Below are 15,046 nucleotides of genomic sequence, written 5' to 3'. Positions count from 1 at the left end.
TAAAATCGATTGTGCTTCATCTTTGTGTCTCATCAAAAAAATCCAAGTGAATCTTGTGTAATCATCAACGATAGTGAGAAAGTAATGGGCACCAGAAAGAGAAGAATGTTTATAACGACCCCAAATATCACAATGAATTAAATCAAATGGTTTTTCAGATGAAATAGAACTAACACCAAATGGTAAGCGATGTTGCTTAGCCAAAGGACAAATAGGGCAAGCATCAATAGGCTGAACTGAAAGATTTAAGAAGTTCTCAACAATGAATTTTAAAGGGGAATGAGAAACATGACCTAAACGACTATGCCAGAGATCGGTAGATGAGGTTGTGAGGTTGCAGGCTGGTCGAGGGTTTGGTGATGAATGAGAATTGGTAAGGTTTTCTTCGTTGTCAATGCTTCCAAGTAGTATAATCCATCACGCTGCTTACCCAAACCAATCATCTTCCTCGTAGCCAGATCCTGCAAAACACACCAATATGGAAAAAATGTTACTGAACAATTCAAGCCCCTTGTCAGACGACTGATCGATAACAGATCTACTTTGAATGTAGGCACACACAATGCATCTTGCAGATAATACACAGAATTCAGAGGCAATGATCCTTTTGCAACAATATTAGCCTTCTCTCCGCTAGGCAATAACACAGGAGGCAATGAACAATTTTTACTCTTATGCGAAAATAATTTAGGAGATGAAGAGATGTGATCCGTCGCCCCGCTGTCAATGATCCAGCTGCGGGAAGTGATCTTAGATAAACCTGATTTAGTTACAGCAGCATTGGCTTGTGAATTAGAGCATTGTGTTCGACCTTGGAAGGAGCCTACTCGGTGCTTATCTTGATCAAAAGGTCGTGCATCAGAGAAACTGCTATAGACACGATCTGAAGAATAGGACTGATTGGGCTTGCTGCTCCTAACGGCCATGGCAGCTGAATGTGATTGAGGACTAGACAAATCATCAGATCCTTTATGATTTAAAATAGCCAAAATTTGTTGAAATTAATTGTTGCTCGGAGAGAGGACTATATTGATTTGGTCGATTATGCTGATCGAACACTATCACCAAGGTCGGATGATTAGAATAATCAATGAAAAATGATTTGAAATTTTGATTTGCCATGGAGACAAAATTGATGATTGTTGTACGAGATGTAATGTACAACGGAATGGGAAGAAAGATGGAGACAAGCTGCACACTTAGAGGACCAAAAAAAATGGTGGAGGGTCGGTGGCTTGCTACAATTTTCAAGTAGGAAAAAGGAAATAATGGCAGACAAGTTGGAATGGTGTGAGGAAGAGATAGTGGCTTTTCTTTAATTAAAAAAAATGCAGCAACTTTTTAGTGTGTAGGGAGGTGAGGCAGCAGCGTGCAAATCCCTTTCAGTGTGTAGGGAGGTGAGCAGGCGTGCTCTAGTGCAGCAGGTGAGAGTGGTGGCCGAGGAGATATAGCAAATACCAAGGAGGTGTAGGGAGGTGCAGCAGCAGGAGTGCAAATACCAAGGAGAAGGAGTGGTAGTAAACTAAAATGTTGTACGAGATATAGAGTACAACGGAATGAGAAGAAGATCTGCAGCACGAGAGGCTAGGATGCGGCAGTGATAGGAGAGGGTTGGGAGTTGGCTACTATACGAGAACACAAAGCACAGCCTGAGCAGAAGCAGATTTTCGTCCTGCTTTGATACCATGAAAAGAAGAAGATTCGGTTGGAATGGTTTCTGTTATATATCGATGTCAATCTTATACAACATATATATACAAGTCTGATAAAACAACACTCCTACATCTAAGGCCTTAAAGCCGTGATTCCCTCCATAAATTCCTCCATGTTCTAAGGGACATATAGTAGTGGGAAATGATACAAAGGTGGTACCTACCCTACATGCTAAACTACTTTTCTAACAATCATCATCAACACAGTCGAGAGAATCGAGCATCTGATAGATCAACAAAATTTCCTTGTCGCTATTTGTTGCTGATTCTACCTGTTTGAGCCCAAAAGTAATTTTGGCAAGATCCTTTAGTGGATTTAGCATAGCGGGCCGTTACCTGCGGCCCAAAAATAAGCCTTCTCGGGTTTGGGTTACAGCTTCACCCATCCCGTGATCCACGAGGAAAACGAAACCTTATTGGAGTTGGGTAGCGGGGATTGAATAGGAAACTTCAATCAATATCCCTTCTATGGCAAGGAACAGTTGAAACCCTAGGTATATATACCAGGTTTTAAGGACGAAGAAAGGACCTCTCAAAAAAATCAATCAATCCCAGCGATTACAAAGCCTCCCCGGAGCAAACCTTCGACCTCGTTGAAACCCGGTGACCGCGCGCCAGTCCTAATCTCTCCAAGAGCCGACTGTCAGCATCACCAGATCAACCCGGCGACCGTACTTCCAGTCCCAATCTCCCCAGGAGCCGACTGCGAGCGCAACCGCCACTGTTACTATCAGCGAAGCAAGGGTAACGCCCTCGCAACCCAGCGAAGCTAAAGTCACGCTTTAGCGCAACCCGTGCTTTCTCCAAACTTCCCAGTGATTGCTCTGCTTAGTCTACAATACTAAGTATCGATTCGGTGACGCGAAGAGATCACACCCAAAGTCCTTACCCGTAAGGCAGAAAGTCCTTATCCGTAAGGCTAGAGAAGAACCTTGTGGCGAGGTTGGTGCTCTCCTCGTCCACAAACGCTTGAAGAAGAAGTCAGGTCAAGGGACTACCCCGACGACTGCACCCCACGGTGCTGGCACGCCTGCGTACACGCTCAAAAGAGACAGTTTGCAAGCCAACTGGTTTTTGCGCCAAACATTTTGGCACGCCCAGTGGGACTAACTAAGTGTCTCTTCGTGAACGTTAGCCATTGGGAAGTCAAGCGAAAACCCTTACCAAAAGGGCTACGCTAACTGCTCAAAACACAAGACCTCCAGTTACAAACCGCATCCTCGCGCGGATTGTCGTGGTCTTTCTGAAGAACAAGTGACTCAAAGATTCTCTCTCCATTCCCAATACTCCGATATGTCAACTGAACAGGGAGAAAATCACCCGACCGCTGCTGAGGGTCAAACTGTCACTACTAATCAGGCCAATGCGCCTGTCACTACCACTGTCTCCAATACAGTGGAGAGTGAAGAAGGAGAGGCTTTCGTTGAGAAGCCTATTCCAGAAGGAGCAACCGTCGAGGTCGCATGCGCGATCATCTCGGAAAATATTGAAAACCATCGCAAGAAGATGACTGCTGATCTGGAAAGGGAAAACGCGAAAACAGACAAGATCTTACGCGAAATAAACCAGCGTATTTCCCAACAAGCTGTGGAAACTAAGCAACTAATGTCACAAACTGAGAGTGCATTAAGGGCTCATGCTACAAGCATCGCAGATGCCCAGAGTCAGCAGCAGAAAAGAATCATTGATGCTCTTGCGAACCATACCAAGCAGACAGCGTCAGATATGGCAGGTCTTCGCAAAGATGGAGCGACTCTCGCAACCGAGGTGGCCATGCAAAGAGCTGAGTTGAACCAAGCCAAAGAAGTGTTGAATAAGATGTTAGGAGATCCTAACGCCATCCTTGGTTCCCTTGGCCAATTATCTGGTTCAGGCAAATATGTGCCGCCAAATCAGCGCGAGAAGGTTAGCAGCAATACTGCTACGCTCGTCGCAACCGCTGCTACCACGCAATTGAAAGGTAAAGAACAAGCCCTGGTTATTGGCGGCAGCAAGGAAAAGACCACGCTGTCAGGTGAACAGATTGCCAGACAGAAGCAGCAGGCATCAAAAGGTGTTGAAACTTCGTCCGACTCCGCCGTGTTCATTCAGTACGACAGCGATGGGGCAGAGAACGTATATCAAGAGCTGCCAGGAAGCTATTATGGGATTGACCAGGCTGGTAACCCGGTCAAGATAACAGCTTTGGCAAAAAAGATGCCTATGCCAGCAGTGACTTTTCAACAACCAGCTACAACCCGCGTTGTACAGATAGGAGAAGGGACAGCAGCTGCAAACCAAGCAATACCTGTGCAGGCTGTTCGCCATACGATGGCGGTACCACCTCCTCCTCCTCCGGGTCCAGAATATGTGAGACGAGATGAGGTAGAGGAGATGATCAGACTGGCTAACCCTAGGGCCCAGATGGATGGGGTCTATGAGGGACCTTTCCCGCCGCATATAATGCTCGCGCCTTTCCCTAGAGGCTATAAAAATATCATATTTTCTACTTTTTCAGGGGAAGACACCGAGAATGCAATAACTCACTTGGCCAGGTTCAAGGTGCAATGCGGCCAGTACCAGAATGATGACATCCTCAAGTGCAGGATCTTTGGCACTTCTCTCTCTGGAGCTGCCTTTAGGTGGTTTTCCAAACTCCGACCAGGAACAGTGGCAGATTGGCCCGCAATGGAAAAGCTCTTTCGAGAAACTTTTGGAGCCATTGAGCCTGAAGTGGATTTGGCTTCTCTCACTCAGATGGCCCAGCAACCTACTGAGTCTGCCGTCGCATACCTTCAGCGCTTCCAGATTCAGAAGGCCAAACTGAACGTGATCCTGCCTGAGAAAGAGTTGATCAAGTTGGCGATCAAGGGACTGGAGCCTCGCCAGCGAAAGAAGCAACATGGCAGCATGATCCAGTCAATGGGAGAGCTTATCACAGAAGTGGGCAGCTTTGAACATCTTCTTAGAGAAACTGATGCAAGAAAGAATGCGTCCAAAGGGACATATGTGCTAGGAAAGCATCGCACAGTTGCAGCCCTGCATTATCAGCCAGCTACCAATGACCCGTATTACCATCATCATGAAGAAGAGCTGGTGCAGGAAGAAGATGAAGAGGAGGATAATGACATCGCTGCTTATGAGCTAACAGGAAGGAAGAATCTAGCCTTGAAACAATTGAAAATCTCCAAGGAACCTGTCAAGCTCAAATCAATGGCCTTCACTAAACCTGAATTCGCGACATATACATATGATGCCAATAAAGCGCATGAGATTCTAGATGAGATGATCGCTGCGAAGATGGTGAAGACCGACTTTGGACCTTTTCCGCGACCAGATCAGCTGAAAGGAAAGAAATACTGCAAATTTCACAACCTGTGGAATCATAATACAGCTGACTGTGTGAAGCTCAAAGACCAGATTCAGGTATGGCTTAATAATGGCAGTTTGCAGGTTGAAGCTCCAGTAACAGCCGCAGCGCTTGTTGACCTGAACCCTTTCCCTGACACTGGGATCAACATGGTCGATGTAAACTGGGCCAAGCAGCACCAAAGGAGACTAACCCTGGATTTGAGTACAAAGGGGAAAGGAGTCCAATCTGACAGTGATAAGGCCCCTACAAAGAAGAAGGCTGAACCAGCAGGCCAAGCTTCATCTGTGGTCCTATGCTCGCGATGCAAGGAAGAGTGTGGCATCCAGGTGTCACACGAAGAGGTCGAGCAGATATTTCGCTTTGGCTCTCTCCCGCCCATCAAGTGGGCCTCGCCATCGCGAAACTATCAGCCTGCCAGCCCAAAAGAAAAGGAGAAAGTGGAATCACCGCCATCTCCAAAAGATTCTAACCTGTTCAAGAAGCTGAGAGCGGCCGCGGTTGATCGGACACAAGAGGAGAAGGCTACGATCAAGCACAAAGACGTTCTGACTAAGCCTTATATCCCACCGGCTTCAACCACCACCATCAAGGAAGGTAAGTGGTACACAAGAGAGAAGGGGAAGGCAGTAGAAATAAGTCCTTCCAGGAAGAGGAAACTGCAGCGCAGGTTTGGAGAAGCCAAGCGCGCGTTAGAGGCTCTAGACCAGGGCCTGATCAAACCTTCGCAGTTGGTCAAATCACCTGAGCAGTATCAGAAAGAGATGGAGGCTCTCGCTGCTAAGCCATTAATGACTCCCCGCAACTTCCAGAAGCAGGCAAATTCAGTAACAGGGGCATCTAAGCCCAGTGTCTTTTGCAGGATCACCGACGAAAGAAGACCTCCGCCAGCGCGAAAAGAGAGCTCGCCGACTAGGCGACCGCCTGTCAGACGCAAGCTGTTTCGTGAGGACCCAGAGGCCAAATCCTCAGTTTTTTAGAGACTGGGGGGCAAGGACAGGACGACCGATATGTTACAGTGGAAACCTAAACGGGTCCAGAGTGTAGTAGTCATCCCTTCTGAGGTGAATGTAGCCAGGGAACCAAAGTCAACCACTCCTAAGCGGGTTACCGGAATGCAAGAACATGAGCAATGTGAGGTAAAAGGTCTCACTGAAGAATCGCTGGTGGACCGGCTGGCTAAGCAGTTCAACACTGACACCCCTGTCAACGAACCCAAGTTGGACCTAGATGACGGCATAGATGAAATAGTTAGAGCATCTCCAACCATTTAGCTATAAGTCATTTTGACTTTGGCTTTTTGGTAGAGGGATCTCCAACCATGGTCTTGCTTTAGCTATTTTGACTCTTGAGCCATAACTGGAGTCAAAATGACTCAAGTTTGTAGAACGAAAGCCAAATTTCTTTGGCTGAAAAAATGGTGGGCCCCGCTGCATGTGCTACATATTGTAGTTAATTAATTCTCGAAAATCATTAATTTATTAAATGACTTTGGCTTTTGACTAAAGATGGTTAGAGATGCAAAAATTGAATGAATAGTGATGACATTAGGGGAGTCATATTTTGCATATGGCTTTGGCTTTTGACTAAATGGTTGGAGATGCTCTTATGACTGATACGTCCTGCAACATGGTTTACGTACTGCCCGCGAAGTATGCATTGCCCGTCGCCGCGCAGGATTGTGTGAAAGCTGAGGAAAGTAGTGCACAACCCTTGCAGATTACGTCAGCAGTTACGGCACATGTAGAAGAGGCTGTCTTTCTTGAAACAGAAGATGCTAACAGCAGCGAATTCTTCATGAGCTTTACCAGGCCAACACCTGCTATGGTCCAACACATGCGACATTTATACATCACAGCAGAAGTTGGCGGTACCAAAGTTAGCAAGATCATGGTTGACACCGGAGCTGCCGTGAACGTCATCACTACCAGGACCATGCACTTGCTCGGGATCAAGAAAGAGAAAATCCAGTCTACATCCCTTACACTCAAGAACTTCGCGGGGACTGTGACAAAGACTTTAGGATTACTTTTCTTGCGCATCAAAGTTGGCCCTGCAGAGGGAGTTTATGCTTTCTTTGTGACAGATTGTTATGCAGCCTATAGCGCTATTCTGGGCAGAGATTGGATCCACCGGAGCTATTGTGTTCCGTCAACTCTCCATCAGGAACTCGTTATGTGGAACAGGGAAACAGATAAGGCTGAGGTGATCAAAGCGGACCCTCGTCCATTCCCAGTGTCCGCGAATTATGTAGATGCCAGGTATTACTTGGAGCCTATTACTCCATTGCAGGTGAGTGGCATCGATAACAAGGGCCGCCCCACAGGGGTGACGGCCTCTGATTTGGCACAGTGGGGGCTCACGCTCGCAAAAGAAGGTCTGGAAAGGCCTGGCCACGCTGTGCCCAAACCCTTAAGCGATTAATGGATTACGACCTTCCAGAGGAAGGGATAGAGGCCCTCCACTCGTTGTATGAACGACTATCATCATACTTAGTGGAAAGAGAGGCCTATGATCGAATCGCGACCTTAGAAACCGTCAATGAAGAGCTCTCTGATCAGGAACATGAAGATGAGGTCGAAATTCAGCTAGCTCCGGCAGCGCTAGATGATACACCCCCCAAGGTCAGAGACCCTACCGAGAAGGTCAATCTTGGAACAACAACTGAGCCTATGGAAGTGGCTATCGGCGCTTACTTAGAGCCTAGCGAAAAGCAGAGGCTTATCGAGCTATTATTGGCATTCAAAGACTGCTTTGCAGAGAAATATGAAGATATGCCCGGCCTGTCACTATACCACAAAGTTAAACAGACGACAGTTCATTAACTGTCGTCTGAATGAAAAACCTGCTGTTGTCTAGTAGCCTGTCATCTGATTGACCTCATTCAGACGACAGTTAAAAACCATTGTCTGTTCAAAATTCACACAACATATATAGCTAAGTATGTGTCGTCTGAATATTTCCAAATTAAAATAATTAGGTTTAACTGTTGTCTGTTACAAACTCACACGACAGTTGGTTTATTAACTGTTGAGAAAAGCTATATTACCTCAACAGTTTTAGGAAAACTGTGTTGTGTGTGATGAATCTCAGACAACAGCAACACAACTACATGATGTCTGAAATGAATTTCACACCACACAGTTATAATGACACTGTTGTCTGAAATGAATCTCCAACAACAGTCATTGTTGTTTTAGTTGTGTCTTATGGAGATCACACAACATCAATTTGTTATTTCTGTTGTCTGAAATGAATCTTAGTCAACATATTATTGTTATATCTGTTGTCTGATTTCAATGTCAGACGACAGTAACTTTATTATACATGTTACCGGAATGGAGATCACACAACGTCAATTTGTTATTTCTGTTGTCTGAAATGAATCTTAGTGAACATATTATTGTTATATCTGTTGTCTGATTTCAATATCAGACGACAGTAACTTTATTATACATGTTACCGGAATGGAGATCACACGACATCAATTTGTTATTTCTGTTGTCTGAAATAAGTTCAGACAACATGTATTATTTGCTGTTTTTAGATGTGTTGTATGAGTGGATCTCAGACAATGGTTTTATGAACCCTTCAGTTGTGTGATACCTTTGGAAACTACAGTTATTTGACCTATATATGTTGTCTGAATTAACTTTGCACAATTGTTGCAAATATGAACATTCATATCCTGAACAAATCCAAAATATAACATTGTCATATATCAATGCCATCTGTTCTTACATTGTCAATCCAAAACATTTCCAAAAGTACATATCCATATCCAGATATGATCAAATCCAGCAATCCTAACCAAAAGTAACCTCAATCTAGCAAGTAATATTGTCTATCTTGTACAATCAAGTAGGTTACCAAAATAAGTCACCAACTACTAGATACGATAGTACTATTTACGCACAGCAACTAAGCCAGCAGTGTGGTCAAGGCAAGCTTTCTCCATATGCCTTTATTATTATCTCCGCATACCAACCTTCTTGATCCTAATTTTTAAGCAAAGCCCACCTTGATACCCAATCTTGATGAAGACAAAATGCAAAGTGCCTTTCAGTATTTGCATGGCCCGCAATAAAAACGTTGTGCTCTCAAATCAAAAAACTCATACGGAATAGTTCAAATAGAAATCTTCTAGCATTCCAAGCAGTACGAAGCAGCGACAAAAATAAAACCCCGATCTTACCCAAGCCACTACTTGAAATTATTTAAACTGACAGAATAGATCATTAGTCAATAGGTAAGATAACCACAGCAGTAAAAATGCTAAATGCTGCATCACACTTCCAACTAAATAGACTCAAGAACCAAATATCAAACTTAAGACTACTAACATTGAGTCTACGATTCAACTTTCATTCAAACCAGAAGCTCAAAGATAAGCGATAAATATCCATAAAATCAAATGGTATCTAATCAAATTGTGTTAAGATCTAAATATGATGGCAGTGACATTCAAGCTTACCCAGAAAAGCAAAACTGTGTGATCTGTTAAAAGCACTATATTGCTTGTGAAAGCATTTGGTGTGTGCCCTTTTTTAAATTAGCTGGAGCATGGATTTGCTGCCTACAAAAACCACATTCAATCCAATTTAAATCAGAGAACACATTCAATCCAGCACACTTTGCAACAATTCAGTCATCGAGTTAAAATCTAAAATGTGAAGTCATATACTGAGAATCAATAAAATTCACAGCAGTTCATAAAAACTATACACTCCAAAAGTAGTGGCATTGAGTAAAAAATTCTTCATCTGAAAGTGTTAAATTCACTTGACAAAACCACATACTCAGTACTAAGTAAACTTCCAGAATTCCCATCAAGAAGCTCACCATAACATACACATCCCGCCCCTGGCACCAAAAACAGTCAAAGAACTTAGTTTGAATGGCTTTGGTCAATTTAATGTTATTTCAAAAATGCAGATGCACATAAACTGAGAAGTAAATACCTTCTTTTCCTTTTGTGCAACTCCAACTACTCCAACCAAAGACTTTGCACTCGTCAGGTGAATGCTCATAACATTGCAAACAAACAAGCACCAAGGGAAACTCTTTTAAATAGATACTATATAAATAAGTAGAAGAAAATGTGCATGCAAACTAATCTTACTTTACAGTGGCCTCCACAACCCAATCACCAATACAATTAAAATTAGTCCCCTTGGAAAGTACATCAACCTGTCATTAGAAAGTCCAATTAGAAAGCAGCATGTGCATTAGCTAGTAATTGTGCCTGGAAGTTCCTGCAATCATTATAGAACATTAGTAAGAAAGTAACAATCAGTCCACAAAGAACACCTATATAACAAACCCATTTGTAGAATCGATCACAATACAGATACAACAGTCTAATTCCAATAAAATATGACAACTCAAAGCAAATGCTGCATATGAAGCAAAACGTTTGTCTTATTAAGTTAAACATAAAGAGTGAGGTACGCATCAATAGCTGGACTCTGTATCACTTTAACTCTATAAACTCAGAGGTAAATGTATTAAAATACTCCTACTTACGTATCTAACCGTAATATTCAAAGCAATAAGCTGTTAAATAGACCAGAAGAAATAAGTAAGAGAATCAACAACACATCAGCCCATTTCAGATAAACTCACTTTCGCTTTCCTCCTAGAAAATCTACTCACTTCTTGGGTTTTCAACATCCATTTTAGGATGCAAAATTTGACACTTCCATTAACTAAACTAGTACTTGACCTTTACGAAGTGCAATGACTTTTTTTTTTTTAATGATTAAATGACAAAATCTTCCTATTGAAACTTGGGCAAATACAACTGTTAACCATTCTCAATGCAAAATGCTAGCTCCATTGTTCTTTATCCTCACAAGCTCTTTAGTTTCCATATCCTAACTTCAGTTTACTATCTCTAGGCAAAAAGAAAAGGAAAATACAGGTCTAGTTATCCATTGTGAGTAGAACTGACTCCAAATTTTGAAATATAGAAAGAAAGTGGGATGAGATGATATATAGACTGTAAAACAAAATAAGAATTAAGAAACCTATAACAGATACAATTTGAGATATTCCCTTCATTTCCTTAAACCGATTCTTCATCATATTAGGATATGAACTTTGACTTCCATCCTCTTATCCACTACTTGACTTTAACAATATGCAGTAAGACAAATGCTCCATATTCATTATTCAACAATCAACTCAACGATAGCATATTACTGATATTAGCAATTTAGGAAAACACAAAATAAAATCAATCTCAACAGTTTCTGATATAGAAAAACCCACAAATTCTTCTCTTCAAAGCTCAAACTGTCCAATAGTTCAACCCCAATTCCAAAATAGATTCAGTACCCTACACTCATCCTTCCATAATCTGTGTAATCCTACACTCATCAAATCGTTCATTGTATCATAGTTTAAAGCAACATTGCTGAAGACATTACCAAGTGGAAACTAGTTCAATACACTCAATTCCAATTCCTACAGATCCAATTCCAACCAAGTGAACCCAGAAACTAATTCAACACACTCAATCGAACCAAATATTAAAAACCAAACAGACACCATCTTAGATTACCAAATAGCTAGCTATAAATCCTAAGCTTCAGACAGGCCCGGTTCACTTTTGATTAAAAACCTAAACAAATTTACCAAAATCCATATGAATCCACAATATCATATGGTCATACCTGAATTTTATTATTAAAAATTACAATCTGAGTCGTTCATCTTTCTCCTCAACCAAAAACACAACGCCGGTGCACCCAACCCGTGTCACAAAATCTGATAGACCAACAGAAGAAGACGGGGAAGAGTTGAGATTTTTGCAATAAACCCAATCATATCTGTAAACCCAATCAAAGCCCAATGAAATAAAACAAAGAATTGAACTGAATCTGAAAAGAGAAGAACTTACAAGGAGAGAGAGATGGAGGCTGAAGAGTGAACCCGTGGATCCTCAAGGGGGAGGGGGAGAGAGAGAGAGATATGGAGTCGCGACTGAGGGAGACTGACGGAGAGAGAACCCGTGGTGGAGAGACTGAAGGCGCGCGCGACGGAGAGAGACGAGGCTGAGTGAGAGTGAGGCTGAGAGGCTCGACAAGGGTGAGAGGGTGAGCGGGATTGAGGCTGAGAGCGATGGGGAGTGAGAAAGAGGCTGAGAACGATGGAGAGTGAGAAAGAGGCTGAGAGCGATTTGGAAGGGAGAGTGACCTAATTTTTTTAGCTAAGGAGGGAACACTTTCAGATGGGCTAGGTTGTGAGTGTTTTCACTCAAATAAATTTAAATTTAAATTTTTTTTTTTTCAGACAACAGATCTCCTTGTTAGTGTTGTCTGAAATCTCTTAAATTTACCAAATGACGATGTGTTGGCTGAGTAGAGATGAGACGACCGATTTAAAAAATCTGTCGTCTGACTAACTCAGACGACAGCAAAAACTCATGTGTCGTATGATGAGTGTCGTGTGATTAACTTATTCTTGTAGTGTGTCACCGGAGTTGGTTTGCCATCAGCTGCCAACACTCCCTGACAAGAGGCCTGTGAAGCAAGAACCGCGAAGAATGAATGCAGAAACCCAAGTCCTCGTCAAAGAGGAACTCGAGAAGATGCATAAATCAGGCATTATCAGGGTGGCCAAATACAATCAGTGGCTATCCAATATAGTGCAGGTTCGCAAGAAGAACGGCAAGATGAGGGTCTGCGTGGATTACAGAGACCTCAATCTCGCGACACCTAAAGATGTTTACCCCATGCCGGTGGCAGATATGTTGGTAGACGCCGTCGCAGGCCATGAATTGTTGTCCTTTATGGATGGCACAGCAGGATATCACCAAATTCCAGTTGCTGAGGAGGACAGACATAAAACCGCGTTCCGGTGCCCTGGGTTCGCGGGCATTTTCGAATATGTGGTTATGCCCTTTGGGCTGAAGAATGCTGGGGCGACTTATCAAAGAGCCATGAACCTGATCTTCCATGATATCCTGGGAAAGATTTTAGAGGTTTACATCGATGATGTCGTGGTAAAATCCAAAAGAAAAGGGGATCACATCACAGATCTCAGGAAGGTCTTCGAGCGCATGCGCCAACACAAACTTAAGATGAATCTTGCCAAATGCGTATTCGGAGTTCAAGCTGGCGATTTCTTGGGATTCATTGTCCATCAAAGGGGCATAGAAGTCCCTGAAGATAAAGCAAACGCAGTCATCAACGCATCCCCTCCGCGAACGAAGAAAGAGCTACAACGCTTGCTTGGTAAAATCAACTTCCTGCGTCGCTTTATTTCTAACTCTGTAGGTAAAATCCAGCCCTTTTCTCCATTGCTGAAGTTGCAAGGACAGAAAGAGTTTGTCTGGGAATCTCCACATCAAGAGGCTTTCGACAAAATCAAGGCCTATTTAGCGAGTCCACCAGTGCTTGTTCCTCCTCGCGCTGGATTCCCATTGAAGCTCTATATTTCAGCAGCTGAGGCGTCCATTGGTAGCCTACTGGCCCAAGATGATGAGGGAGGTGTCGAACATGCCATTTTTTACCTCAGTAGGACACTTACGGATTGCGAGACAAGGTATACTCCTATGGAAAAATTGTGTCTCACATTGTACTTCTCTGCTTGCAAGTTGCGACACTACATGCTATCATTTACTACATGCATCATTGCTCAAACCGACCTGGTTAAGTACATGTTGTCGCGACCTATTTTAAGGGGACGCATTGGCAAGTGGGTACTGGCTCTATCCGAATTCTCGCTACAATATGTTCCACAGAAGGCAGTGAAGGGATAGGCTATTGCAGACTTTCTGGCTCATCATCCTATGTTGGATATTCCCCCAGTGAAGGAATTAGAGATTGCTACTGCTACCGCCACTCGACCAGATTTGGCGCGCATTCCAGAGTACGCCATGTGGCATCAAGCTACAATCTCCTTGCAACCCTGGGTATTATTTTTTTATGGTTCCAGAACCGAAACGTTAGCAGGGGCAGGGATTGTACTGGAAAATCCAGCAGGTGATCGTTTTTCTTATTCTTTCCAGTTGGAGTTTAAGTGCACCAATAACCAAGCTGAGTACGAAGCCCTTATCATTGGCTTAGAAGTGTTGTTGGAGTTGGGCGTAAGAGACGTTCAGGTACGCGGTGACTCTCTGCTCGTGATAAGCCAGCTCCAAGAGAAGTACAGGTGTGCAAGCTATCTGCTCATTCCTTATTTGAATCGCGCCATTGAGCTTCTGGATCAATTTGATGATGCGGATTTGGAACACATACCTCGCGAACGCAATTTTGCGGCCAATGAGCTTGCTCAGCTGGCTACAGGCATCACATTGAAGTATGGGGTTCGCGAGCGCATTTTGAAAGTCGAACGTCGCATGCTGCCTTCGTGGCTCGCGCGGCTTAACCCGCCGGACGATCCGGTCATCGCTGTCTTGGAGCCTATTGACGTCGATTGGCGAATTCCGTTGATCAACTACCTCTAGCAACCAGATCCTACAACAGACAGGAAGATACGTTTTCTTGCCTTAAACTATTTCCTCAGGGGTGACGAGTTGCGACGACGAGGGGAAGATGGCATAGACTTCCTGTGTGTCTTTGGTCGCGAAGCAAAGCGCTTAATGCGCGAGGCCCATGCAGGAGTATGTGGCGCCCATCAAGCGGGCCCTAAGATGCGCTGGCTTATTCGCAGACATGGGTATTATTGGCCCAGCATTTTGAAGGACTGTATCACGTTCGCGAAAGGCTGCCAAGAGTGCCAGGCACACGGTCCAGTACAACACGTTCCCAACATTCCCATGCAGCCTATTATCAAGCCTTGGCCTACACGAGGTTGGGCATTGGACTTGATTGGAATGATTCACCCTCATTCTTCTCTCCAACACAAGTTCATCATTGTGGCTACTAATTTCTTTACCAAATGGGTCGAAGCTGAGCCTTTGAAAGAGGCTTCTGGCGCCACTATTCGCCAATTTATTTTTCAGAACATCATCTGCAGGTTTGGTATCCCTGAAGTG

The 15,046-nt window shown here is 43.6% G+C and overlaps 1 long non-coding RNA gene across 2 annotated transcripts; it reads right to left on the bottom strand.

Annotated features, from left to right (window-relative positions):
- Positions 1-8,750: 8,750 nt before the first annotated feature.
- LOC133740548 (uncharacterized) lies at positions 8,751-12,265 on the bottom strand. 2 transcript variants are annotated; one of them, XR_009861293.1, is made up of 5 exons: positions 11,966-12,265; positions 11,739-11,832; positions 10,023-10,316; positions 9,861-9,924; positions 8,751-9,637 (listed from the first exon to the last, which is right to left on the bottom strand). It is a non-coding gene; the product is annotated as an uncharacterized LOC133740548 (long non-coding RNA). The 2 variants fall into 2 exon arrangements; XR_009861294.1 differs by having other exon boundaries at positions 10,023-10,251.
- Positions 12,266-15,046: the final 2,781 nt, after the last annotated feature.

Source organism: Rosa rugosa, chromosome 3 (assembly GCF_958449725.1).
Source record: "Rosa rugosa chromosome 3, drRosRugo1.1, whole genome shotgun sequence".
Taxonomy (NCBI): Eukaryota; Viridiplantae; Streptophyta; class Magnoliopsida; order Rosales; family Rosaceae; genus Rosa; species Rosa rugosa.
The sequence above is the reverse complement of the archived record's forward strand: the minus strand, read 5'-3'. Positions and strand labels throughout refer to the sequence as shown.